Source organism: Camelus dromedarius, chromosome 7, assembly GCF_036321535.1.
Source record: "Camelus dromedarius isolate mCamDro1 chromosome 7, mCamDro1.pat, whole genome shotgun sequence".
Classification (NCBI taxonomy): Eukaryota; Metazoa; Chordata; class Mammalia; order Artiodactyla; family Camelidae; genus Camelus; species Camelus dromedarius.
In genome coordinates, this window is record NC_087442.1 from 54,977,822 (window position 1) to 55,005,105 (window position 27,284).

The 27,284-nt window shown below is 36.2% G+C and overlaps 1 protein-coding gene across 7 annotated transcripts in view; it reads left to right on the plus strand.

Annotated features, from left to right (window-relative positions):
* Positions 1-937: 937 nt before the first annotated feature.
* Positions 938-27,284, plus strand: part of THSD7A (thrombospondin type 1 domain containing 7A) — a 555,025-nt gene continuing 528,678 nt past the window's right edge. For all 7 annotated transcript variants that reach the window (XR_010381671.1, XM_064487540.1, XM_031454966.2 and 4 more), the window contains exons 1-2: positions 938-1,085; positions 2,131-2,178. The gene's annotated coding sequence lies outside the window, so the exon portion shown is untranslated. The remainder of the gene's footprint in view (positions 1,086-2,130; positions 2,179-27,284) is intronic.

Consider the following 27,284-nt stretch of genomic DNA (forward strand, 5'->3'; position numbering starts at 1 on the left):
AAGACTCTCTATTATAAGATGATACTTCAGTCTTAGCCACTTTTATATCAGGTGTTAAGTATTGAAACATATTCTGCCTCATGCTGCCTTAGTTTTCTAGGAGCTCTCCTGTACCTAATCTAGCTCTTCCACCATTGTCAGCAATGACCTTCACCTGCTGATTGCAAGGTGTCAAAATTTGAGGAGAAGGTTAGATTAGATGGCCTGTAATTCTGCTCTAGCTATGCTGTTCTGTAATTCTTAGATGTTGTTATTATTATTATTTTTATTTAGCTCTCTGGATTAGTCCTGAAGCTTACCAACTAGCTGTGCAGTCATTTCAAAGTGATTTTGCTTTAGTCTGAAGCTTAAATTCAGGTTTATCAATTTCTGGGTCTTCAAGTCTCAACAAGGAATATAGAGTGTATTAAGTGTGTTGAGTCTAACTGTGTATTCTGGAGAGTTCATAAACCATCATCAGGTATGATCAAGGTTAGTGAAGTAGAGAAAAGCATACCATTTATAAGAGTCAGTTTGGAAGAGTGGGAAAGATACAGGGTCAAGAACAGGTGTAAGCAATTTGGAAGAGTTGCAAGATCAAAAACAAGTGCAGTTCTCTTTTTTACTGACTGTTGAGGAAGGACTTAATGTTTTCAGAACTTCAGTTTCCCCTTCTCTAAGATGGAAAACCAACTCTTACTATCAGATGTTAAGTACTGAAACATATTATGCCTCATCCTGCCTTAGTCTCCTAGGAGCTCTCCTCTTTCACCTAATCCAGCTCTTTTGCCACTGATCAGACCTGCGCGGCAGGAACGGGGCCGGCTGGGCGGAGGGAGGCGCGCAGAGCCCGCCACAGCTGCACTGCGTCTGGGACGCGCGGCCCGGGAGGCGGAGGCGCAGGCGCAGGCGCGGCCCCGGCGTTGGGCGCGTGGGCGGGGTCCCGGCGTGAGGAGAACTCGGGCTGGACGCGCCGCCGGCAAGTTCCCTCCCGGGTGCGCGGGGTTCTTTTGAGTGTGGCGCCTGCTTGGCTCCGGGCTCCACACCGCGCCCCAGTCAGTCTGTCTCCTTCGCCCCGCTGCTGCGCCCGCCCCGTCGTAGGCTTAGTGAGTATCTCTGGGCCACGTGTCCTGTCGAGGGCGCCGCGGGGAGCCCCCCACCCCAGGCCCGCCTGACCCGGGCTACCCACGGAGAGGGTGCCCCGCAGGACCTCGACTCGGCTTTCTGGGGCAAGAACCCATAGTCAGCACAACTGAAAACTTGTGAAGTAGTTCTCCCTCTCTGTTTTTTAGGGGGGGTGTGTGTGTGAAGTGGAGTGTGGGGGAAACTTGACCCGAGGGAAACAGTAAATATATTAAATTAGCATATTTATTGTTTAGTTTCATCATTTCAAGCTGTCATGTTTTATTTCCTTGAACAAATATGACCTGAAGTTAGACTCAGTGGAAAAAGAAAGACCGTATTGAGAGTAAAATGGAGAAGGGCCTCATTAGACAAGCAAACGTAGTTAATGGAATAATCCTTTTCAGCTGAAACAGGCCTGGTTAACAAAATGGCAGGATAAGTCGTTTCAAAAGTTTTAAAATAAGTTCCCTTTATCTCTTGCTTGCCTGCATCTAGAGTTCATGTTGACTTTATATGAAAAGAAAGTTAAGGTTTACTTTGCTAATTGCGTTAAAACCCTGGCACTGTGCGTATCTTACTGAAAAACACTTTTGAACAGTTCTATGAATATAACCTATTTGGGAAGGGACAATTTTGGGGCCGGTGGGGTTGCTGGGGGTGGTAAGGAAACTTTTCTAGAAGAGACAATGAATTTAACGCCAAACCTGTAAGTTAAGCTACTTTGATACAACTTCATTTTCACGTATGGTGGAGTAAAAGGAGTCAGATTTTTGTTGGAGCTTTGCTTACTCACTGTGTGGTGTGGGACAAGTCACTTGACAGTTTGGGGCCAGTTTCCTGTAACTTTAAATATTAGTCAGTGGTTTTATTAGTGGGAATATGCTGCTTATCGCTGTTTTTCAGATAGTACCTCAGCTTCCTCACGCCCAATGGCTTGAGGTGGACCAGGTGGAGGTAGGATAGGGCGAGATAGGGTATTTCCCAGGTGATTCTGATCATGGACTCTTCCTCTTCCCTCCCCATCAGGAGATCCTTGAATCCTGAGCTAAAGGCTGGGTCTGGACCAAAGGCTGGGTGAGTTACCACGTAACTTCGTAAACTATTAAGTATTTGATTTTTCTGCCAAAGATTTTCCTTTAGTCATATTTTTTTTTTCTTAAGCACAAAAGTAGTAAAATATACACTTACGCTGGGTGGAGTAGTGAATACCTTTGCATTGTATTTGAAATATCTGGTTGAAATACTGTGTCTAACCATGACTATGGTGCGTATGTGTTAAATTCATGGGAATGTGTAGGCCTACTAGGCCTACAGTGTAGGAGTGAATACTTTCAAAGTCTTACTGGGCTGCAGGAAAATAGCGTTAGATGTTTAATTTCTAATTTGGTACACTTGTATGTTAGACTGTCTAGATGAGATCCTCTGAAAATTGGGCTCCCCTGAACCCCATCTCTGCCTTAAGATGTGCCCTGTTTTCCTTGATTTCTCTAGAATTTACCTTGAATCATTAGTATCTGATGAATTTTTTTGTTACTTTGAATACTTATTTTATCTTTGGTAGGCCATGCTTAGAAATGAATCTTACTTTTTATTTTTATGGATTGCTATAATACATACATGTTAATCATATAATATTAAGTTTGCTGTTTGATTAGGTCATGAATATACATATATCCATGGTATTTTGAAGGACTGAGGATTGCTGCCCTATTTTCTTGTGAATATTAATAATTTGAGTCAGGAGATCTCAGCCCTTGATGAATGTTATTTGGGATTGCTTATGTTGGTTGGATAGTCTGTGCAGATTGGATTCTGTAAATCTATTTATCAGCTATTTCTGAGGGTAGTTGGGAAAATTACCCCGTTTGTCTTTAACCTCTAAAATACCATAACATGGTATTAAAATTAGAGAATTTCAAATAAGGTATACAAGAATTGTGCCAGTGTACCAGTACACCACTCACATAATATTTGGAAACAAGATAGTGAAAAAATCTAGTTTTCAACTCTGAACTTTCCAGTTACTAGGAAGGTATATTAGAGGTAGCTAGAGGTTTGGTGAGGGTGTTGAAATCTGTGGACAGGCTTGTTTGGGTCAAATTATGAGTGGTTCACCCCTTTGCTATGGAGGAATGGAAGGGAACGTTTTTGAGGGAGGGAAATGTTTCCCCCTTACCAGCAATCAAGTTGAAGAAACTTCAAAGTATCCATTCATAGGGCCTGATAATGTTTCTTGGAGTTTTGGAGATTAATACTTAAATGTGCCTGAAAAGGTGAGACCGATGCCCCTGCCTGACTGCAGAGAGGTAGAAAACTGCACTAGGATCAAAATGCAGTGACATGCAGTGGGGGAAGGATGTACAAATTTGGCTGACTCTTGGGAAGAAGTTTGGCCTGAAGCCATTTTGAAAGTTTTTCTACCCAAGAGGACCGAAGGTGGATCTGTGGAAGTGAGTGGAAGCCACCAGCAGAGAGGAATGTTCCATGTCAGAGGAAATTCAGTGTTCACAGTGGATGATCCCTTGAGAAACTGACAATGTGTTCCCTCTCTCCTCAGTCAGGATTTGTCCTCTGTCACCCCAAGGACTCTGCCTCCATGTGACAGTGGCCCCTGTCCCTCTGCCATTGACCCCTAATAAGTCACAGTTGTGTGGGGGCAGGACTAGGAGAAGAAAGCACCTAACCTGTCACCACCACAGGCTTCTTGGCCTGAAATGGGCTCAAGAGATGTTTCACTTTCTGTGAAGTTTAAAGTTTGGATTATTACATTAAGTGGACATTTCAGCTAGTGGAATGAAATTATTCTTTTGACTAAAGGGAACTAGAAGGTTGTAGACACTTCCTAAGGTTTTTTCCCAGGAGCAAGAGAAGAACTAGCACAGGGGAGGCTGAAAGACAGTGGGAGAAAGTTTTTTATGCACACTAAGGAGTCCTAACTTCTTTAAATAAATGGTTTATTCCTTAATTCCTTTGTCTTAAGCTTAGCCATGGGGTCTTGGCCAATGTGCTTAATCTGTCCAAAGCTTTGGTTTCTATGTCAGTACATAAGCATAATATTAGTACCTATCTCAAATCACAATATGTGAGAAATAAATTGTTACTAACACAATGCCTGACACAGCGTAGACAAGTACTATGTTATCAACACCTTTGATTTTTACACAAATGTCATAACTCCTAGTTCAGTATTGGGCTCAATTAGGTGCTAAGTTGAATCAATTAGGTGCTAAGCTGTTAAGTTAAATCATCAGAATGACTTTGTAACAGAGCAGGATCCTATTGTCATCATTGGTGACCTTCTGATAATCTGTAATAGTGTTTGTAACTGCTTAACTGTATAGTGGTTTAAAGGGTTTTTCTCATGCTCTTGTTGACCAGGGTTGGGCTGGAGAGGAGGGAGGCTTGGGTGGTCTGCCCAACCCTCTCATGGTGCTGTGCGCAGTGCTCATCCTCAGTGTCCTGCTCTTGCCCCCAGTGCCCTCCTGTTGACCCTCACACCTCAGAAACAGCAGTTGGGTGTTCTGTGCATAACTTTTTCATAACTTGCCTCAGCTGCACATGTCTGCAGTTTTTTTTTTTTTGTTTTTTTTGTTTTGTTTTGTTTTTAGCACTTTATGGTTTCCTTGTATCCTGTTTTTCCAGGTGCAGGTCCCAGGCCTCAGCCTGCCTAAAATGCTAGAAGCATTTAGCAACCTGACTTTAAACTGCACAAGCTTTTATGTAGAGTCTGTCCTTGAGTCTCAATTTGGTAAGCGGGGTACGGAGGCTGTATTTAGCCTCCAACAAAGTGGCTAAGGCAACAGATTTCTGAGCTCGAGCTAGAAGAAAGTGGTGACAAAAAGGATAAACTTGTCTGATCCCTTTATTCTGGCTGCTGCTCCCGGGTGTGAGGAAGGACGCTTCAACTTGCCTATCCAGCCTTTTCTGACTCCTTCAGTAGCAAACACAAACAACTTCTTAAAGATACAACTAAATATGGAGTTGAGAAAATAGGAGTACAAATCAGAGCCTCTGTGGGCCATTTTTTTTTTCCATTAAATAGTTTTAGGGGAAAAGTAAAACAAGAAGATTCTGATGAAGTTCAAAGCAGAGTCTAATTGTTGAAAAAAGGCAAAGCTAATACATCAAGATCAGATTGTATAGACATCCAGATCCTAAGGCCAGTGAATTATTTGCAGATACTCCACATCAGAGGCAGTGGCTGTGGATAATATGTAAACATGTGAAATCGCAGAACCACTACTTTGGCTTTAAACAACAGAGAAGCACTTAAATGGTGCTTGAATGATGACTATCCAAGAAATAATTACACTTTTGCTTTCTTTGGCTTTGTAACTTCAGTTTAGTAATGAAAAGAAACCAATGTATTATGAAATTAAAGATGAATACTAAATACTAGAGGAGTGATATGTGTTTAGGAAGGCACTGAAAATGTGAAGATAGGTTTTGATAACCTCAGACATAAAGGCATGGCTTGGCTTGGCTTGGCTTTGGCCTTTCTGTTAACTTTTAGTAAAATTACACAAGCAAGTATCTGTATACCAGGGAGAATAACTACAGTTAATAAAACTCCCCAAAGAGAAGGCATCCAACTCACTTGTTCAACCCCACAAATTGAGCTATAATGTGTGTAAAAAAGAAAAAAAAATCCATGGTGCATTTTTCTGTTCTTTAAAGGAAGAAAAGGTACCTAGCACTTTGATCTTCTTGTTTCTAGCCTCTTGCCCTTTAAAATGTGATTTCAAGGGTACTTAATTCTCTATAAATATGTAATCAGTAGAATCTGACAAAATAACTTTGTGCAACTCCTTGTTCATTTTCCCTCCACAGCTTTATAGCTCTTAAATTAGAGATGAAAAAAATCCAAGTGTGGGAGGCAAAGGATCAGTGCAAATCCATCTGAACTTGAAAGAATCTTTTGATATTTCTAAGTGTCCATTTTGGGATGTACAGTGTCATTATATTTTCATAGAATAAACTACTTGTTTGCAATAACCCAAGTTTTGAAGAGCAGTAAATAATAAAGTTTTGGTGAAGATGTTAGAAATACAGATTCTATATTTTAAAACTTGCTTCTTTCCTGTACTCATCTTGTCTTCTGAAAGCAAGTGTTTAAATAAAACAAGCGTGGAATATAATTTTGAGTTGAAAGTGTACTCATAGGCTACGTAGTCCTACTCCTCCATTTTTATAGCTGAATCTTAGATTAAGGTTCTAGGTCAACTAGCAAGGCCAGGACTGGAAGCTAAACACCAGGTGTTCCCCTTTGTTATCTATGATAAAAAGCAGCCAAGGAATGTTAAGATTCTGTGACAATGTCTTATTTTTATTATTTAAAAGATTTGGTTTTTGGTCAATTTTATGTAAGTGATAATAGCCTAATTTTATGTAATATTAGTCTTACTTAATGAAGAAATAGGAAGTAAATCATTTATGTAAATTATCTTAGCTTAAAGGTATAAAATACTAGTTCGAAAATGTGAGAGAACATTTGAAAGTCATTTGGAAAAACCCATAGGAATTAATAGTCCTTTCTTTTTTTAGTAGAATATGGCAGTCTTCCTTAAAATGCTCATTTTTTCAGCATTTTCTAGATTTGAACTTTTGTTGAATTGAAAAAATAAAGTCTTAAGGAATGTGAACCAGCATTCATACTTAAATTAGTCAATTATTTTTAATAGTGCTCATTCTATAACTTTAATTTCAGGGCTGGATGTATTAAGTATTTGGTTATGTGCTGGTGTGTGTACTTAAATGTTCAAATTCTGGTAAACTTGAGTAGTTCTGAGTTACTTGGTGTTTGTCGAATTTATTAACTACTTGGCATACTTTTTTCTTAACTGGCTTTAAAGGTGTTTACTGGATTATATACTAAAATAATTTAGTTTAGTCATTTATAATCTGCGATACTGTATATGTATAGAAATTCATTTCCCAATAAAAATCCAACCTTACTGTGAAAATTTTATAGATAGAAAAAGAATTGTTTAATAAATAATAAAATTGGCAATCCATTTGAAAGAAATCAGACTGTGATGAATTAAATTATTAATTATTTCAACACTAATTAGGCTATATTTAAACTATAAAGAAGATATTAAACTTGTCAACATAAATGATTTTCTTTAGAAGGGCTTGAAAATTTCTAGAAAATTTAGAAATCTCATAAGTATTCGTCTGCTCTTCAAACTTCTTTAACTAATTTCTCTTCAATCACCATGATTTAAAGTAAAACATTATTTTGGGTATAAAATGCCCTTAATTTAACCAGCCTTGTGGCAAACTTGTTGTGAAACTGGATAAGTAACAATGAAAGCTGCTATTAGAGACAAATGTAAAACACACTGAATAGTTTCCCAGGAATTTCCATGTGTTTAATGTATAGTGATGTTAGAATCATTGGGAGTATTTGAAGGAAGATTTGGGTCATTAAATAAAGGGTAGATGGTAGTTCATCCATGTTAGTTCTTGAAATTGGCTGTAAAATGCATAATAAAATAAACTCCTCCCATTTGCTATTTTGTCCCTAGGTATCTTTGATGCTGTGCATGAGAACACCAGGCTGAAATAGTGGGACTTAAGTACTTAATTAGGTGATTCATAATCAGATATTAAATGTAGGAGTGTGGGGCTTCTGGAAATATTTTAAACATTGTGGCTAATGTGCATCATAATATACTTAAGGCATGATTGAAATTGGCTTGTCTTCTAGTAACAATTCAAGAATACAGCGTTGCATTTGGTTCTTTTACAATTATATTGTCATTAACTTGAAATCATCATTGTTGGTTCATCACAAAACAAAGTTCTTGCCAGCATAAATTATTATCAGCATTAATAGTACCTTCAATCACACACATAAGAGATTTGTTGGGAGGATGTTGCACTCTTGATTTAAACAAAACTAGCTCATTAATGGTGAAAAATGTGGATTCAGGCAGGCTGCGTGCAAATCTTGGCTTTACCATTTCCTAGCTATGTGATTTTTGAACTTATTAGTTATCCTCCCTGAGGCTGAATTTGTGTGTAAAGTGACATATTTATACATTCTTCAAAGCCTTGCTGTGAAAGCTAAATGACTTAATAAATATAAAGCACTTAGAATATTGCCTAACACGTAGGAATTATCAACAAATATTAACTACCAACTAGCCTCCCTATTGGATTTTTGTCCTGGTGTAGTGCTTTTCAAATTATTTTGTGCTAAATTTTCACCTCTTGCTTTCTCCTCTTAATTTTCCCTTAAACAGATATGAATCTAACTTTCCTAAGACTAAAGTATATGTGTATGTGGTTATATAAAAATATACAAAGAATCTGTATGTGTGTGAGAGAGAGACAGATAAGTAATACTTTGGTGGACGACACAGCAGAAGGATTTATAGAGTTTCTCTTTACCCTAAAGAGACATCTTCTTGCTAGGGGCAATTGTGTGGACTGTTCTACGTATGTGCTTAAACACAATGTTGACAAACCTTAATCAGGGAACAACAGAGGACGTGCACACCTCTCATTGTATACATTAGATCACTTGTTCCCAATCTTTTTTGAAGATTCCTTTCTTGATTACAAAGCTGTGAACTAGAACATAATAGTCAAAGAATTTTTTTCCCCAAAGTATACTAAAAATTCAGTGTAGGAAGGTTCCAGTTCAGTGGTTAAGATTGAAGATTGTCTTTGCTACTTTATAGCTGGGTAATCTTAAACAAGTTACTTAACTAGGACTCCCTCTTTAAAATGGCTTGAATTACACATTTCTCATACAAATGCTTTCATATGATTCATACAGTGTTTCTCATAGTTCAGATGTTTAAAACGGGAGCTAGCAAAGAGTAAACAGTGGAAAATGTGATTGCAGTTCTATATCTAACTCTTAACAGTTGTTTTAAATGTTTGGCTTTGTTTGCAAAGGGAACTAAGAGAAACCCACAGTTAGTTCCTCTTTGATAAAGAATTCTCTAAGAACTTTTCTAGTAGTGGACCAATACATCATCTGTGTATACGGACAAGATTTTTTTCACTGACAGTAACATATGCAAAACAGCTGTCTTTAACTCAGAAACAACAGAAATTAATGCCAAGATGCAAAATTAGGTTGTATCCCACATTTGAAATAGTTTTTGATAGTTTGTGCAAAAACCTCAATGTCACATCATCTGTCACATCATGTGTCAGTTTCTCGATTTTCTTACAGAATAATCTTAATCAGCTCAAAAATCATGAGAAACTGCCTTGGTCTTTGGTTTTGCTTTGGTTGTGAAACAATCAAATACTTGGTTGCAAGTATCGATTCTGGAGAAAACTAACCACATCTTGTCCTGCCAAGATCTAAACAAAAAAAGTTACTTCTTATAGGGTAAAACAATTTGTGATTTCTCTAGTGGCAGTGTTAAAAATTTTTTTGAGACTTTGGAGCATCCATTAATGTAGGAAAAATAAAAGGACATGGTTATTTCAAAGACATGTACCCTTAAAGTTAACCTTTGCAAATGAGCTCCCTAAATCAAATCCCAACCCGGCAAGTTTTGTTCTTTGATAAAAGGGTGACAAAGTAGAAAAGTTTTATTCTCCAAATATGCAAGTCCAAATTTTATTAGAGTTTTTCTGAACATTAGATAGTAGAAACATGTAAAATGAAAGGGAATGTGTTTGTAAGCTAAAAATGAAGAATTCTGAGTGAGCAATTATTGAAGTTTTCATCCTCGTGACTGGGGACAGCTGCAGGGTTAGAGGCTCATGGTAGGTCACTCAGTGCTTATGGAATATCCAGTGTGTATTGAGTTCTGAATAGCATAGAAACATCTATGGAATATATTGAATAATCACAGATTTCCTTTTAGGCATAATTTATTTCACATTGTGCAAGGACCTTTTCAAACAAAGTAGAGGGTGTTGTAAAATAAAGCATTTATTAGAATCAGCATTACTATTTGAAAATGAAATTTATTTGTGGGTTCCACTTTACGGCTGAGATGCATTCGTGATAATCATGAAACCCCTTTAAGTTAAATGAAACTAATGTTAAAGGCTTTATAAAATATTATGCTCTCCTAGACATATAAAATCTTTTAGAAACATTTTATAAGGCATCTTGCTAGAGCAGTGATACATAGAGGTGTTTACAACAAGTGCAGATATCTCAGGAGCTGTAAAGACAGTTAAGTTAGTGTTGTGTACATTTTAAACCATATTTTGTCAAATGTAAAAGCTTAGGAGAGGAGTGTGAGCTGGTAGGCAATGGAGAAAACCAAACAAAAGTTATACTTAACATAGACATGTGCAAATTTGCCCTTTTTTCTCCTTTTCTGCATTTGTATTGGGACTGTGGAAGGACAGGGGAGGAGGAATGAGAAAAATAATCTGGCAGACGGGTATCTACAAGCTGGGAATTGCATGAACTAGAGAGCAAGGAGATAAGGCTTCTGTCATTCAGGACAGAGCAGAATATAAAATTCACATTCTGAGGTTAAGTGGAGATGAGAAGGATATACAGGGTATACAAGGTATTCCCTTTGAGAAAAAAATTCTCTGTAAAATTATGTAATTTGAGAGTCAAGGTTCAGAAAGATCCTGGGCTCAAAAGTATGGAAAACATAAGTAAGTTAACTATTCCAAGGTCAAATACTAATTGTGCTGTTTTGAACAGACGCTTACATGTTGCTAATTTGAAAAACTTACCTTGTAATAGCATTTTAAACTAATGGCTAGGTTAGCAAAGATTTAATGTAATAAACTCTCAATTGATCATATATTTCCCCCTCTTTATCTTCATATCATTTGCTTCCTAATAAAATACCAACCCTGTCAGGCCCCAACAATTGTTAAAAAAACAAAAACAACTGCCATGGTTCATTTTTGTCTTTATAGTTTAATTCTGTTGGGAACATTCTCTACTCTTTCTCTAGCTTTTTCACTCTTTATGTAACTCTATTACCTATGTTTTACAAATTATGGCTTTTTTTTTCTTTTTTAAGTGGTTGAACACACATCTCCTTTTTCTCCTTTTTTTCTGGTTTTATTGTGATGTAATTGACAAAACTGCAAAGATGCTTAAAGTGCATATTACGATTTGATATACATATACAGTGGAAGGATTCTGTTCACCTAGTTACCACATCCGTCACCTATTTATCTTTTTGTGTGTGAGAACATTTAAGTTCTTCTCTATTAACAAATTCCAATTATACAATGTTAGCAATTATAGTCACCATACTATATATTAGGTCCTCATATCTTACTTGTCTTATACCTGAAAGTATGTACCCTTTTACCAATGTCTCCCTACTTCCCCCAGCCTCTAGCAGCCACTTTTCTATGAGTTTTTGACTTTATATTTTGATTCCAGATATGCGGTGCCATATAGTATTTGTCTTTCTGCTTCTGGCTTATTTCATTTAGTATAATGCCTCAGGGTCCTTCCATGTTGCAAATTGTAGGATTTCCTTTTTCTCATGGCTGAATAGTATTCCATTGTAGATATACACTACATCTTATTTTCTGTTCACCTGCTGATGGACACTTAGGTTGTTTCCATAATTTTGTGGCCATTTAAAGCATTTCTGAAGGATACGATCAAGTTCTGCCTCTTTGATAATGTCCTTCAATTTTTTTTTTGCTGCAGCCCTCACCCTTTTCACTAATTAAATTGTGAGTAATTAAATAAAGTTAAATAATTAAATGATAATTATTAAGTGTGAATATATTTTTGTGATTTACAACTATAAAAGTAACTCCAATCAGAATGCAGCTCCCTTAGGCATGGTGCCGTATTCTTCTGTGTTCATTTCAGTGCCAATAATAGAGACAGGCACAGCATTGGAAATACAGATGAGGGTCAACCAGTGGGAAATTATCATGTTAAAGCACTTTAGTTACGGAACTACTAATTAATCATTATTAATTAAATATAGTGATACTCTGAGCTTAAAGGTGGGGCAAAACCAATGCAAGATGCTTGGTCTGTTCTCTTTTGTCATAGTTCCTATAAATTTTGAATAGGGCAAATGTTCACAAGTGTAGGGGCAATCACGGGAATCTTACCAAAACATAATTGTATCAGAAGCTCACTGTACATAAAAGGACCAAAATGTCATAGCAGGTAGTTGGGGGCGGGGGGTTGGACATTACTAGGACATTATCTTAAAAAATAAAAGAGAGGTATTTTTCTCTTATTTGCAATAGTTCAGGGTATTTTCTTATGTTCCAAACAAAAATGATAGGGCATTATGACCTGATCCTTCCATTTTACATTTGAGTCATACAGCAGTTAGTACAAGAATCCCTTTTGAAAATGCCTGATACCATGTACTACCCATTTTCCTTAGAACTTTTAGTAATGCTTTCATATTCAAATTAATCTTTGAAGCTCAGCTTGGTGGATTCTTTTCATCAGATTTTAATTTAACTCTAGCGTATCACCATTTGTCCATGGCTTTCCAAATTTCCAACATCATTTTCTAAACTTAAGATTTGTTACATTTAAAATTTTACTTTGTAAATGACTTTAGTATTATTTGCACAGTTTTTTCAAAGCTCCAGTTGACAGCCTGTGAGGGACTGAACAGTAAAGAGGTTGAGCAAAGAATGTGCGTATAACTAGTATTAAGTGGGGGAGATCTGAGTGGTAGTGGGTTTTACAGATCATCAACTCACTGATTAATATTTTGGGATGGTGTTTTGCTTTTCTGTCCTACCTTATAAGTTCTGGAATTTGGAAAATGAATATTAGAATAATGCGAGACCCCTATAAATATTTGCAGCTGGAGGTATAAAGAAAGTATCCTTAAGGACAGATTGTGACTTGACTAAGTATCAAGAGTGACACTCCTGAAAGATTCTTAACCACTGGCTTCAGAATCCTCTCCCAGTGGCACGGTGCCTAATAACACGTCTGAAAGCATTTGTCTAGGAGTGCACACTAAACCATGTTTGAGATAGTTTCACCCACTCTTCACACCTTCAGACACTGTTCATTCCCTTTTCCTTCCCCCATTCTCTTCCCTCTCCCCTCTTCCATGTTTGGTGCTCTGTTTTAAAACAGTTTCTGGCTGCTTTGTTTTCAGGATATCTTAAAGAACCAATGGACTTTATTTGAACAGTTGAAAGAAAAATTGAGTGGAATGTACAGAGATTTTCACATATCCCCCTGTCCAGCTACATGCAGTTTTCCCTAGTAACATCTTGCATTGATATAGTACATTTGTTAGAGTTGATAAATGAATGTTGATGTATGAACTGTATATATACCACAGTTTATGTTAGGATTCACTCAGTTGTACCATCTGTGGATTTGACAGGATACAATAATTGTATATTGGCAGAGTATTAAGCAGAATAGTTTCACTGCCCTGAAAATCATTTGTGCTGTGTGCATCCCTCCCTGTCCTCTGATCCCTAGAAACCACTAATCTTTTTACTGTCTCCAGTGTTTTTCTTTTCAAGAATGTTACATAGTTGGAGTTAGTCAATATATAGCCTTTGCGGATTGGCTGGTACTTAGCGGTTCTCTTCAGTCTCCATTCTGACCAGTCATGTACTCTTTTTTTTTTTTTTTGCTGAGATGTTTACACCTCTTCCAGTGGTCTTTATGGATAGGAGCTTAAATGACCCCACATCTTCTCCTTCATTTATGTAGCCTACATCTTGACTGTGGAAAACCCTGATAAACTCATTTCCTTTAAAATTCTGAGTATCAGCCGACCAGTGGGGATTACCTTTTCCATCGTGCCTTTCATCAGAAAGGTAGCTAGGTGTTTGACCTTAACCTGGAAAATGCAAAGATGACAAGCGCTTGTTCTGTGGATCTCCTTCCCTCCCTACCACCCCCTTTATTGATTTGGAGTTGGCAGATGGTGCTTCCCATCCCTCCATTCTTTGAAAATACTCTAAACCTTTATCAGTGTGACTGAGGGGTTTAGGAGTCATCGCACTTATTCTTGGTCCCTGTAATAAATGCTTGTCTAGAACCATATTTGGAAGCTTAGTTCAACATCTTGTAGCAAGAGCAGGTCAGAACAGATTTTTTTCTTCAAATATTCAGAGGTTTATCAGGAATCCCTCTACTTTTTCATTTTTATGCCAAAATATTACTCAAGGGGTGACTTTCCCAGACCCCTCAATGTCATCTTTTCTGTTTTCATCTGGATACCATCTAATTGATCATTTTTAAAACATATAGTAAGTAAATAAAACAAAACTACCAGATCAACAAATACTAAAACAGGAGAACATATTTGTGACATAGATAAGTCAAATGCAAATAATACACACTTAACAATTTAAAAGATTTTTTACCTATGAAAGGAATGGATCATGGGACTCTTAAAAAAAAAAGAAAGAAAAAAGATAGGGGCCTGAAAGTTGTTTGACTCCCCCAAGAACATGCTCTTCTATGAAATACCAGAAGAAATCAATGTGTAAGTTATTACATATACATAAACAACTTTTTAGATTTCTATATTTTCATTAGATTTCTTAGTATGAAAGCATGACCTGCTTTTCTCCAGCTTGTGCCTCATTGTGGCTGTTTGCTCTATTTTATACAGAGCTATTTTCTCCTTGAGTTACTCTTCTACAGAAAGCACTTCCAAAATTGACTCATTAAAAAAACAGTTCTGCGAATCTTAATCAAAGATTCATAGTTTGTATTCATCTAGTTCACAACTCTGTGAATTGCCAGTTTTTGTTGAATTATTTACATAAAAATGAATACATTTAAACTGTTCTTTAATTGGCAGTATCTAATGATATCTTCTGTTTGTGACTTGCCTTTTGGACATTAAAAAAATGGTTCTGAAATTCACTTGGCATTTTGGGAGGCTGGCCTAGATAGTCTTATTTCTGGAAAATTACTGATTTATGCCAGAACATACTTTAAAAGTCTTTTCTTAAAATTGTATCACTCTTTTCCTTTATCCTTAATTCACTACATGGGCTCTACCTATTTTTGTTTAACTTGTTTGCCTCCTAAGTTCTGAAAGAACATAAGACTCAGTAAACTTGGTATGTTGTAGCAGCTAGGAGCATGGAACTGTAAGACCTTACTGAGAGGTTTTGAATCCTTTTTTGTCATTTTCTACCTGGGTTATGTTGGATAGGTTTCTTAAACTTAGTTTTCTTATGTATAAAAAAATAGCATATATTTCATAGGGAAAAGGTGAGGATTAAATGAGTTTATACACAGAGGCTTTTCAGTGCCTGGGACATGGAAAGCACTCAGTAAATGTATGTGTTTTAATTTAGTATTTGTAAAATAGCAAAAAAAAAAAAAAAAAAACCCAGTTCCAGGAATCATATCATTTTCAGTTTTTTTTTTTCACATGAAGAATCAATGAAAGTTAATTAACTGAACTTCTCTTCTGTGATTACCCTTTGTACCAACCTGGCTTAAGAAACTACTGGCTTGAAAAACTAAAAAAAAAAAAAAAAAAAAAAAAAGCAAAACCAAACACAAGACGCTAGAATTTAAACTGACATGGTCTTTTATTTTAAGAGGCATTGGCCACAGTTCAAACCATGTGGGAAATGTTTCCCCAAATGTCCTTTGCTCATCAGGATGTTGACTCCTATATTTTAGGGAAAAAACAGTAGTCCTCAGTAAGCAGTAGAACTCATTCCAAAATGAAATAGTTTGTCGCCTTCCTGGTGGGATTCTGGAGTTTGGTTCCCCCACTTGCCTCTCTATAGGGGCCTGTTTTAGAACTCTGAAAGCTAAGGAGGTTCTGTGCAGTTCCAGAACCTATGGCTAGGAGCTGGTACTCCTGATCTTTTGCTAGCTTAAATTGCTTTCTTTGACTTTGGAGCAAACTGTTCTGAAGGTTCTCACATTCTAGTATTCTATCTACTTTCCTGTTTACATGTTTCCTTTTTTCCTTGTTGGCTCTTATAAATCTGGAGATGTAGATCACAGGGAGAGTGTTCACTTTGCGTGTTAGAGTGAGAGGGAAGGTAGCATGTTTTCCTAGTTCTCTCCACAACCAGCCCCTGCAGACCTCCTGCCAGTACCCGCACTGTTCAGAAAGCTTTGAGGATAAAAATTCAAAGTAAGATTCAGAATTTATTCAAAAATTGAGTTAAGTGAGTAAGTTGATAGTTATTTTTCCTATGTTACTACAACTTTAAAATGGCAAGTCATTTCTCTTCATATGTATCTTTTTCTAATATTATGCATTTCATAAGTTATAACCTGGTCATTATATGGTCAATAATGTTACACATTTCAAAAATAAATGGCACTCAGATTCCAGTATTGACCATAGTTCCACATGAATCAATCAATGCTAATCTCTCAGACAAAGTAGTCTTTACATTGATCAAAACAAAGTCATTATATACGTATTAGGTGCCGTAACATAAATTGAATAAATTTAAGAGGAGAGTGAAGAACTTACAGCTTTTTATATTACTTGATATTGATGCTTCAAGTATTAATTTTTTTTACCACATTTTTACTGTTATCAAATTATTCTAATGGCCAAACCATCAGCTATCTGCTCATTAAGTGACATAAAGTAGGCAAAATGTCCTATCCAGTGTCTGGCACATAAAGGGGTTCATTAAAAGTTATATTCTTACCTCCTTCAATTTTTTATCTTTCAAAATGAGGATATTAAGAACTTAATCAACTTCTTTTTATATGTGTAATACTAGTGAATTTGGCATTGGAATTAAGGACCAAAAGCTGCCTTAGGATGTGGCTGGCTTATTCTTTGAGAGGGGAGTTGGATGGAGATTACAAATTGGGGAAGTACTAAAATCTTCTCCAAGAGCATCTGATTAAAAAGGTCACTCCATCTTCTGCTCCACTCCAGGGCACACTGCCTATGTAATTCTGGGGATGGGAGTGTGTGATGTGCTTGTGGAAAGCATCTTTTCCCAAATTTACTATTTTACCTTAGACTTAGTCAAAAAAGGAGGTCTCATTTTGTTCTTCAGGAGGCCCAGTACTGCAAAGGACGCTCCAGGGTTAGTTAGGAACGTAGACAGCCAGGTTTGCATAAGGCAGTATCAAGAATGTTGCACATCTGTGGTTTTTGAGCTCGAATCCCTTACTTCTCTGTTTCTTTCTTTGCACCATAACTCTTAGGAAAACTGCCTTCTGAGCTGAAATTGGCCTTTAATTTAAATTGTCTGAAATTGGCCTTTAATGACTTTATCATTGCTTTAAGGCCTAAAAGCTATTTTATTCCTATGTAAAGAATCAATAACTAATATATAAGGGTTAATTATTAGAAAGTTACAGATTTTAATACAGGGCACCCCAAACTTAGGAATCCTTGTTTCTAATTTTTGACTTTTATGGTCCCCTTCTAGAAAGCCCAGTCATTTCTAACTAGATTTTTGCTAAAATTAATCATCTTCAATATAGGTAGAACTAGTTACTGTTTTAGTGTGAATGGAGTTGAATAAAGGTAGACTCCCATCCAGTGTTTTTGAACTGGAGTCCAAGCATCTTCTGGGCATACTTGATTGTCTGGGATTTTGCAGTTGGCTTCTAACTCGTTATATTACTGTCTTGTTTTGCCTCTGCCCACCTCAGTTTCCCCCTGTCTGCCAGTGCTGTTGAGAACATGGTCGTGTCATCATCCTATTTCAGAATTCTCTTATAGCACCAACTGGATATTTCAGTCATTAAGGAATTCTTCCTGTTTTGTTTTTTTTTTTTCTATTTGCTATTGGTATCAGTCACGTTACAAAACAAGAGTCTTTATTTTGTATTTATGATAGAAATGAAATAAAAATTAATGTTGATTTTCTTTAGAAAGAATTATATGTGATTTTTACTTTGGCCTTTATTTGTGAGAATTAGATGTATTTTTAAAATATGTGTTACTAGTGTATGAGAAGATCTTTCAATGGCATCTTATTTTTTTGTTTATAGTATTGCCTAACTTTATAGCAGTGTTAAAAGCCCTACCTACTTTGCAGTCATATTTCCTTACATTTACTCACAGTCCTGTATTCCAAGTATAGCAAGGTATTTACTGTTTAGCTAACGGATTCGACATTCTTTCTTGCCTCTGTGTATTTGTACTGTTCTCTGTACATTGAATACTTTTTTCCTTCCTCAGTGTTGCTAACTCCTGTTCTTCTTTAGTAACCAGGACAGATACATATTATTGAACTTTGTGTTATGCTTCATGGTACATATTCTGCCCCTGCTCCCCGCTTTTAGACAGTGAGCTACTTGAAAGCAGATACTGTTTCCTAGCTTTATCTGGAGGGGCATATAGCTGGTACTTAAGTGTTTGTTCAATGAATGAATACATTTGTAGCCCCAAAGCATTTTCTCTTACCAAGTGTACCTTCTTGTCCATCTTTAACTCTTAAGAGACCAAGTTTCTAACTAAGAACGAAAGCTCCATACTTCAGACTGAGGTAGATGATGGGATTGAGACTTGGATTTCATCCTCTCCTCTTCCTCCTTAGCAAAATCTTTCTTTCCCTCTTCTCCTAAAAACACTTAAAACTGGAGGTGGGGGCAAATACACATGAATATTTTTGTTTAAAAGAAAACAGAAGCAAAACAAAAAAAAACCCTCAGTGCCTCTCCATATTTTTCGGTGTTAATGGCCTTCCTGCTGTCATTTCTTTGTGAACTATGCCAGAGTATGTCACACAGTTTTCCCTATCTACAGAAATATCTGGCATACATTTTCTTCAGATGAAGTTAGTGTCACAAATTGTGGCTGTTTGGTTTGATATTATCTAAGAAATACTCAAAAAATATATTAGGCCTTCTCTGTTGTCTTTAATGCCTATTGTAATCTTACAGTGCAGAACAGAAAAAGTGTCTCACAAGGCAACTCTTGACGGATATGCATTGCTGCGTTGGAAGTTTATTTGAAGAAGTAGAGAAATTTGATCACTCTTTGGAAATCAGTTCAACTATTTCTCATGACTTAGTTTTCCTTACTTAAAAAGAAAGCCCTCATTGTTTTCTCTCAAGACAGTGCTGTTTTGTCTACTGCTTTATCTCACTGAGGAACATTTTATTTGTGAACCAAAAAATAATTTTTCATACAGCAGCAAGTACAGATTCATTAATGTAAATTTTAATTATTTCTAAATGTAATGAGTTTGAAATATGAAAACGTGTCTATAAAGTAATGAAAAGGCATCTCTCTCAAGTTGTTTTTCTGCTACACTTACAAAATGGAGGAGAGGGAAGGAGAAGATGGGGGAGGGGGAATTAGGAAGAGGACGGGGAAGTGGGAGGAGTACCCCACTCAGTTGTAAGGTAAGAAGGTAAACACGCATTTCTAAATAATATCAGTCTGATGGAAACTGGGATATGGTGAAAGCTTCACTAAATCACTGTGGTAACCTGATGCCTGATTCTTTTCAAAAATTAACCTGAATAATATGTAGGGGTGGAAAACTTGTCCCTTCCCTTCTAGGTTCTTTGGCTGGTATAATAACTAAACTGACACGGGGCACTAACAGGAAAAACAAATTTAATTATGTACACATGGGAACCCCACAAAAACGGGAGACTCAAATGCAGTCAGGCAGTTGAGGCTTATGCTATCCTGAGCTAAGGGTAAGGAGCCTGGGGCTTCAATGAGGAGGAGAGCGATTCACAGGGAGATGAGAAGAGCAGATGCTTGCCCTGCTGTGTAGATAGGTCGGTCTTTCAGATAAAAAAGTTGTTTCTGGTAATAGCTCTCTTCCTGGTTCAGGCTCCCTATCTAAATTCTTTTAGGCAGTTAAATGGGAAGTAAAAAGCTTTTCCTCAGTCTGCTAGTCTTGATTGCTTTCAGCCCCAAATAATTTGGGGGTGGCATATTCTGTTCCCTCTCAAATATTTGCTTCTAAATGCACTGAATCTAAAGATAAATTATTCTGTATAAGACGTTAGTGTTAATAAAAACTGAAATTGAGTCATATTTCCCATAATTTCTATTTCTCAAGCAAAAGCTAACTATAAACATATTTTCTTGCATTACTATTTAAAATGTGTCATAGATTTTTCTTCCAGTTTTACTGACATAAAATTAATATGCAGTACGTATGAGTTTAAGTTGTACAGCATGATGATTTGACTTACATATATCATGATGTGACTATCACAGTAACTTTAGTGAACATTCATCATCTGTTATAGATATAAAATTAAAGAAAAATAATTTTTTTCTTGTGGTAAGAACTTAGGATTTACTCCTAACAACTTCATAGAACTTCCAGCAGTGTTAATTATAGTTATCATGTTGTTCATTACATCCCTAGTATGTATTTATAGCTGGAATTTTGTGCATTTTGACTGCCTTCATCCAACCTCCCTCTCCCTACTCTTGTTATTTAGATTCTTGAAAAAATATTCTTTTACAAATATAAATTTTCCTGAATAATGTATATATATGTGGGTGTACATATGTATAACAGTGTCACATTGTTTCTAGTAGTATGAATGAAATTTCATGAAAATAATTCACAGAAAATGTTGAAATGAAAAATGTTACTAAATTGCGTATAATCAGAGTGGCAAAGAAATTATTCTTTTTTAATGAGGCAGGAGGCAAATGTATTACAAATCCAAGGATTAAATATGATTATTTATTACATAAATTGTGAAATCTGAAAATACTTCTTTAAGAGTATTTTTAGTATGTTTTAATTTCCTAAAACATTAAACAGTGTTAGATAAGTAAGTAACTAAGACTTTTAAAACAATCATTATTTCAAGAATAATATTTAAGACCAATTAAAGTGGTGTTTGGCAATATGTGGGATATAACACTATTTAGAAAAATCATAGTGGACTTAAGTCATCTAGCTTTGCCACCTCTACCATTCCTTATTTTCCCCTCTGTCATCCCTCTCATTCACTTTTATTTTAAAACCTTTTGGCACATTGGAATCTACTTCTCCCTCTTAAGACGTCCCATTATCCTAGGTGACTTCAGTATCTAAACTGGTGAACCAACACTTTGAATTTCTCAGTTCCAGTGATCTAGCTCCCACCCATGTTAGCCATCAACTCTTGTGGCCATATAAGAAGATACAACAGTAACATAAGAAACATTAGAAAAACTGTGTCTTTTTAGTGAGCATCTATAGTTCACTTCCCTAACAGCCGATTTTTATTATTCTAGCTACAATCCTCTATTTCATTTTGTTTATTCATCCCTTGGAGATCCAAGGCCATGTGTCTTGATAGTTCTCTGCCCAGAGAACCCCAGTGGAAGCCAGAGTACTGCTGTCTCCTCAGTGAATAACTGGACTGGTTTAGCCTAACCTGAGCTGGTCCAGTCTCTTTCAGTCACAGAATATTTGAGGAAGATTGGGCAAGACCTGTGGTGTTTATTGTTGAATGTCACGAAAAGGATATGAGGCTAAGGTTTCTGTGGCCATTTTCTTTGAAGGAGAAGTTTTGAGCTACCTGTGGTACCTGGGAATGAAGCCAAACATATTTTATACCTGAGAATGGAGATACAGCAAGTCCTGATACTTGGAACCTTGGATCTTCTGCAGTGAAGCTAACTCATCCCTTGGACTTTTTGTTTACATGAGCCAATCCATTGCCTTTTTTCTTTAATCACCTTTGTTTCTGGTGCTTATAGCAGGCATTCCTGATTGATATTTGTAACCTTATTTTCAAATCTGATTTTCAGACCATAGCTTTATATTCCCAGCTTTATGTCATATTTCCCACTAGACGTAAGTCTTCTATTTTAATGAAATTGCTAGTACTTTGACTCTTTAATGCCTGGATAGATCTTGGCACATAATAGGTCTTCATAGATATCTGTCACATGAATGAATGAATTGAAGGAGTTAATGGTAGAACTCCTCTGTTTAGCCTTCTCCTCTCTTTAGTGCTTTCTCTAATCTCATTTATATGTGACATAACCACTTTCGTGGCAGTACCCTCTACTCCATTATCCCATGTTTCATCTCATCCCCTTGGTGAAACATTTATTTTTCATCAGTCTGACTGTCCTGTCTTCTCCATGGCTGCGAAGCACATAGAACCATGCCTGCCATTTTTTGCAGGAAATGAACTCTCTCACAGAGCAACTCTGATTCTTGCTGGCACACCTGAATTTTAACTTCACACCATACTTTCTCTTTCCCTTCTGATAAATGAAAAGAGTGATTCTTCTGAGGTTTGTTCGACCATCTGGGCTCTGGATGCCACGTCTTCCCTTCTGCCTAATACCTGTCAGAGACCTGTGTTCCCCTCAGGATAAATTTCCAGATTCTTCATATGAGTGATACCTAGCATCAAAAATTGGCTCCTTTTATTCACACCAGCCTTATTTTGATCACATACTAATAACCTTAAGAGAATATTACAGTTATATAAACCTCCAGCTCCCTTAAAGAATTACATTCCTTTCTACCTTAAACCTTTGCATATTTTGTTCTCTTGGCCTCAAAATTCCTTCCATCTGACCATTCCTGCTAAAAATTGAGGACATATGTATAGTATAATCAGAGGAAATAATGCATGGTCATTGCATTTATTTTTTCTAGAATCCATATAATTTAAAAATAATTTTTATATTTGTCTGTTGAATATCCTAAACTGGGTTAATACCAGAGATATAATCATACTTAGTAAAAGCCAGAAGGACTTATCCAGCCCACTCTTGAAAAAATAGATATAAAATCAGGAACACACACGTATGAAATGATTACTTAGACTGAGAAAAGAAATCAGAAATGTACATCTTCAGAAGCTGGTCGACACCATGCCCACTGCAAAGTCCTGAAAGATAACTTAATGTTCTTAATTAACTGCCTAAAACACTTCTGTATTTTCCTAGGTTTGACTGCATACTTTGACCACCTCTTCATAGGACAGCAACTTCATATCATTTTTTATAAAAGGAACGAAATATCAAAGTCTTTCTCCTAGTGTGGCTGTTTGAATTTTTATTTTAAATTGATAGTGTAGAAAAATTTCAGCCTCACAATTTTTTTTTTTTTTTACTAATAATGTCATGTAAAATTCAGGAGTTGAGAGAGCCTCTCTGATGTTTCATCATATATGGGAATAAAAGCAGGAGTAACTCTCTAGCTACCCAACTTCTGGCTACATTTAAGCATGTTTCTGAGCCACATACTTCGCGTGCTGGGCCCTGCAGGGAACATTCAAAGTATACTGTAATTGATCTCAGACCCTGTACTTTCATGAAGCAATGATTGGCTGAGTAGTCACGGAAGTTATGCTTGGAAGTCATCCCTATGCCCAGACAGCTAACAGTTACAATAAATATACATGACTATAACTCAAATATATTTTGCTATATTTGTTCTCAAATCAGTTTCCCTTAGCTGTGTGTGTGTGTGTGTGTGTGTGTGTGTGTGTGTGTGTGTGTGTGTGTGTGTGTGTGTATGCTTGTAACCAGCTCAATGTCAACCAAAAATATGGGAAGAATAATGGATTGGAAGCAAAATGGAAAGAGGTAGTGATCTTAAAATGGCTAAAATCTAATTGGTAAAAATTTTGCAGAATTATATGACCATGTGAACATACTTATATGACATCTCTCAGGACTTTGGGAGAGTTTCATTCCATTGAGAGCTTAGAAGTACTTCATTAGTCTTGTGGCACATTTAACTCTGGTAATATTTTCTGGAGCTAGTGTTTTAGAGTTTGCATGAGTCAGGGCCTCAGATGACCAGATTATTTTATTGGGAACAAACATTTCAAGATTCTGAGGAGCGGAAGCTAATTTAGAACTTTGAGGAAGCAAGCTGGGAATAATGGCATTGGCATAGTTAAATATGGAATAAATCACAGGTGTTGGCTCCCGAATTATTGCTGAATAATTAAACATACATGATACTGGCTTCTCCTTATTCTTTGTCTATGCTCTTTGTCATCATGAATTTGAGAATTGTCTTTATATCAAGAATTTAGTCTTTGGCAAAACATCCTGAATAGAACAGAGCCCTATGAGTTCTCAGATAGAGACGCCTTCCAATCTAACACTGTTTAAAAATATTCTTTGGATTTCTGCTTCTTGGAAACTGCTCTGTTACAATGAAATTTTAATAGTATTTGCTTTAATTTTGTGTGCTAGATTACCTGATATAATACTGCTGACTTTGCTGTAAAACAAAAATCTATATGTATCTGAATTATAAACCTGTAGACCTGTAGCGATGTATTAGAACTCAAGATATTTCATAAAGATGCATTTAAGTCATCATTCAATAAGAAATAGGGTAATGCAATTGTTAGTACCTTGTGGTAGGGACACTTGTGACGAGAGGAGGTGACTCTTGGTCTTTCTACTCTGCCATCTTGGACAATCTCCTTCACATTTAGAGAAGGGATAGACTGTTAATTCCATTCAGTCTCAGAATTGCAATTCAGTCTTAGGGCTGCTCTACTTTTGTTTCAGCTCTGAAATTTGTGTGCATATGTATACACACAGACATGCACAAATACAAATAGAAGAAGTTGAAATATAATCTTGTTTGGCTGTGTATAATTGATACCAACATTCATGGATCCCAACTGAGGTGTTTCCCAGGACTCCTTCTCTTTGATGCCCCTTAACTCCAATTTCAGTCTCCCCAGCCCCATAAAAAGCTCTCTGTAGTGTTTTAGCCCCTACTCTTTGCTTATAGATTAGCAAATGACTCTAAAGGGAAAAGCAGTAGTGAATGTTGGGCTCTATCCTTTGTACTTACTTACCTTCTCTCTGGGATCAGGACCTCTCAAGTCCACACACTGGTATTTTTCCAACAGCTTCAGAGTGTTGTAATTAGAATTTTGGATAGTTTCTCCACAACGAGTGATCACCAGAAACATTGTTCTGCAACACATTTTTCTGCCAAAAGTACAGTGTATTATAGAAGATGAAAAATGTAAAATATACTTAAGTATGTTACTTTTTACAGACTTTGTGATAATTGATTTGAGAACACTTGACCACTCTAATCAAAAATATTGTGCAGTAAATAGCAGCATATTAACCTGGGAGTGAATATACTAATGTGCTTAACAGTACTTAACCTTTGATGGATATTTTTGTTCAGTAATTGGTTAGATCTGAATTTCCCTGTCTAAATCCTACTTTATGTTTTAGACTGTTAAATCGCATCGTTCACAAAGTTAAGTAACTACATAACCTGTACCTCAAGTTCCATGCTGTAACTTGAACCAAATGTCAACAGAATTCCCACTGTGGCTCATATCTGAACTTAATCTATTTCATTTTTCATCATTGCTGTTTTTTTTTTTCTTGCAATAAAGTGGTTATAGGTAAAGTGCTTGAGGTTGAGTGATAGTAAAAGTAATGATGACAAACATAGAAAATCTGAAAATGTTTACGTATTCCTTGCTCTTGACTTTTAGTCTCAATGTAAGTTCAAATTTCTTATAAAAATGTCGTTTCTTTCAGTTCTTGATAAGAACCTTGTCCTTCAGTAAAGTAGTGAAAATGGCATTTTATTACTTCATGTAACTCAGCACTGTGAACTACTGCAGACGTATATTAATATATCATTTCCCCAGAAGCCTATTTCACATAGCTTTGCAAACAAATGAGAATAGCACATGAAAGGAATTAGATAGTATTTAATCGTTTGGTAGCACTTTTAACTTACAGCTTTGACGTAACGCTATAATGCAACAATGAAGTAATTGATTCAAGAAAAATGGTTAGAGTACAAATTACTCTTTGAAATACTTGGTTGCAAAATTTCAGTTGTGAATTATTACCACAATCTGTGAGCATTCGTTTAAGTATTGATGCTTTTTATAGATGGCTTGTATGCATCAGTTTAACAAGAAAAACATTCCTCCTCATGACCACCTGCAAACCACAACCATCAACAAATGTTGAGGGGCTGTTTCTAGGAGGGACGGCTGGGAGGATGGTTGTCAGTGAACCAGTAGCATGTATACATACTAGAAAAGTTTGACTTCTCACGTTGGAGCTCTTCTAACGCCTGAAAAGTCAATTGTGGCACAGCGTTGACTTGTGACACATTCAATAACTAATATCCTATATGAGTAATTTGTTGAGGTTCTTTGTCTGTGACATATAGTCCTTTTTTGATGAATGAATTAACATCATCATTCTTCACTCTAGTGATCATCATCCCCCTGAGCTCCAGAATTAAAACAAGCAATTCTATATAAATCTTCAGGTGTTATTATTTGCTCTTGCATTTATTCATATGCTGAATAATGTCTAAAAAATTTACAACATTCTTGTTAAAACGGACTTTTGGTTTTTGTCTGTTAGTACTAAGTAGCTATCAGTTACAGTATATAGAATTTCTTACAGGCTTGTGAATGCATTTGAGCACTGATTACTTTAGCCATGCTTTGCATTCTGTTCTTTACACATTCCTACTTACATAGATAAAACTAAGTGTATGGATTTTTCAATTAAGAATTATAGAAATATATGCTAGCCACCAAGAAGCTCTCCATATAGAAAAGAAAAAAAATGATTTAGGGAAGATAACATAATTATACTAATGATTATAATTAACTAAGATACACTGAATGTATTTGAAGTTCCAGTCTCTGTTCAAAGTGCTTAGAGTTCCTGTCGTCTTAGCTTCATGCGATGAAAGTCATAAAGCCGGAATGGCAGTGAATAGGATGTCTTCAAAGATGAAATAGGACATGTTAAAGAGCAAGGCTGAGAAAAAATAGTCTTGATCCAAGCATGTTTTAGAATGTGTTACCCTAAGTCATTGACCTTTACTATTTAAGCAATTACTATTCATACTTTTGAAAGATGATTTTTTTAATTTAAAAGATTACCTGCTTGGAAATGCAGTTTGCCCTTATATATGTCAAAATATATTTATTTTTTATAATATGCATGGTTCTTATTTACACATGCCAAATCTGGGAGATGATATCTGCTGGCATAGGACCTTCCAATTATCTCTTCCACTTGGAAATGCCCTGAGTAAATAACTTTTCAGATACCTTACTATCTTTCCTGAAAAAAGGAAATAATGAACAGTTAAGAAACATATTGAGGTATTAGACATCATGAGAAATGAAAAAGTAAGATGTGATTTCTGTCTTCTGGGACTTTACAACATGAAAATAAATATTAATTACAGGTAAATAAAAGTGGAATTTGCTAAGTTGCAGGTAAAAATAGAAAAGGTGAAGGTTTGAGAAAGGAAAATTACTCTAATAAAGCTTTTGCTCTTAGAACACAGAAAAAGGACCTCTAAGAGTTAATCTC